The sequence below is a fragment of the Penaeus monodon genome, chromosome 33 (genome assembly GCF_015228065.2).
Source record: "Penaeus monodon isolate SGIC_2016 chromosome 33, NSTDA_Pmon_1, whole genome shotgun sequence".
NCBI classification, from domain to species: domain Eukaryota; kingdom Metazoa; phylum Arthropoda; class Malacostraca; order Decapoda; family Penaeidae; genus Penaeus; species Penaeus monodon.
In genome coordinates, this window is record NC_051418.1 from 24,187,982 (window position 1) to 24,190,443 (window position 2,462).

Below are 2,462 nucleotides of genomic sequence, written 5' to 3' on the forward strand. Positions count from 1 at the left end.
CTCTACTTGCCCGTACACGCAAGTAGGCTCTCACACTCGGGCACGTTCACTGCAATTATTTGGAAGTGAAAAGGGAAACGAGTGTATTATCTTAAATCTGATTTCCTCTTCATCACTTTATAGCTGATTTTTCTCTGCGGGGCTGGAATCTTTACCTAGGACATTATCAAAAATACCAAAAGGTAATGATAACGTTATATAAAAGCCCTTTGTGGAGTCAGTGTTCCTCGTTAGTGTTTCTATGCCTATTCTGCAACACCAGATTTGTTTACTTCGAGAATAGCCGTTGTAAACTATATCCAGCTGTTTACTGTTGATAATTTTCTGGTGTGTGATTTTGCTACATCAGTTGAACACTTTGTGTATTGGTTCCTATTGATTCATAAGAATACTATTGAGTGTGGAATATACACAGTGCTTATGTATCAAATGTTTTTGGCATGGTAAATTCTGTAGCGTTTTATTTATTGTTATTATTCAACTAATACTAGTAAACTAGATTTCTGGTATTTCATTTTTATGAATTACGACCTGTAATCGCGACAGGAGTTTTTTATACTATGAAAATACGGTCTGTGCGCTCCAGCGATTGCCGTATGCAGTATAGGTTCATGAAAATACACTTTTTTTCATACACTGTTTGGTATTGAAACGAAAACAGTTTTTATCCATATGCCATGCCAAAGTCTGTAGACTCAATGAATATACCCAATATGATTATACCTAAAATATCCTAAAATACGTCGTCAGACAGTTGGAAGCGCCGAGAGAGCACCACTGGAAGGGTAGGTTGAATTCCATTAATGGCATGGGCAGTGGTTAAGGTACTAGCTGTCTTAAATTTGGGTGTATGTTCGTTGGTTGTGAAGCTTTATATGTGCACCGAGAACTGTATCGCTGTTACGAAATATGTCGGTCCAGCATACTTAGAAGACACTAAAGGAACGTATAAATTGGGATTTGATGATCAGTGTAGTTGTTGTACCATTTGTCACTGCAACTATAGTGATCCAAAATTTATACGTTGTTTCGAAGTGTACATTTATTCTCTGTGGGGTTTGTTCAAGTATATACTACAGGTATTTCATAAGGGATGAGAAAGTGGAGGTCGAAGAGTGACTGCCCAGCACAATCTAATTTTAACTTTTGGAAGTGAGCGCAACATTTAATACCAAATCTTAAATGAAAAGCTGCACTGACCTGTTTTACTGATTTTTTTACATATTTTTGTTAGATAAAGTGTTCTAATATGTCTAAATTGCTAGAGTTAATGTTTGTGAAAATGTTTAGATGAAAATATTCAAAATCTTTGATTTTTACATAGTTTAGTATATAGATTAGTGGCTTGCAATTGCTTTTTTCCTGAATCCACAGTTCTGATTTTTTCCCTTGACAGACTAAAATTGTGACATTTATATGTACATTTTCCTTAAGGAAAAACAGGCCCAAAATTATTCCAAATATTATTTCCTAATTCTAAAGGATGCCTTGAAGAACATGAGAATTCATTGACGTCATGGTAATGTTTACAGAAAGCTGTGTTTTTCCTTGTGCATGATTTCCTCAAAAACGTTATTGTTACCACTGTTTTAATTGTTTAATCACTACTGTTCTCGAACATGACTTCAGACCTCCTATTTGTTTTCTTATTCCTATGGCTCAGCTAGACCTATTCCTGTCAATGAGACCTATTAGTGTTTGCAAGGAATCTGAAGAGAAGACCACAGAGGACATAATGTCATATTTTATATATAGATTATTTCTTCAAGTCGGTGTGAGTGCCTTTTGTATTCTTGAAATGAATATTGAGTAGTTTATTAGATCAGCTAGTTTCAATTCAATTCATTACGTATTATTAGCATCATAGTATCTGGTAGTTAAAGTGCAAGAATTTTATGCAACTATCCCAAATACTGTGGAATCAAAACAATCATTAAACCTTCTAAAATTATCTCAGGCTGGTTCATGTACTCTAAAGTAACCCAGCCTAATCTAAATTGTTAGATATGAGAATATTTACATCAATACCTATGTATTTTTAGTTTCTCAGAATTGCAGAGAACTAATTCATATACAGAAATGCTTAACTATTTAAAAGAAAAAGGAAAATAAATAATAATCACATATAAACAAATGAGTAAATTGATTTATATTTTCATAGATACCTTAAACCATAATATTTTTGTCCTAAAATATATTTAGCATTTTGTAAATCTAAAAGTTTCAATTCAATGAAAGTCAAAACACCTCAAACAGTAATTACCACATTAAGAATACAGGGTCATATACAATTATTTTTTATCGGTTTTACAATTTTCAACGGATTCAACTTTGTCGATATGTTTGCTTATGCGTAAGCAACGTTTTCTCTGTTAGCAGTCAGTGTATGACGAAAATATATAAAATTGGTTGTTTCTTATAATTTCTAGTCTAAACTCTTCTTTATCCCAAAGCCTTTGGGA

The 2,462-nt window shown here is 33.2% G+C and overlaps 1 protein-coding gene across 1 annotated transcript in view; it reads right to left on the minus strand.

Annotated features, from left to right (window-relative positions):
- Positions 1-2,137: 2,137 nt before the first annotated feature.
- LOC119594175 (nitric oxide synthase-interacting protein homolog) overlaps positions 2,138-2,462 on the minus strand; it is a gene marked incomplete in the record, with an annotated part of 15,282 nt that continues 14,957 nt past the window's right edge. The window contains 1 exon segment of the mRNA XM_037943245.1: positions 2,138-2,462.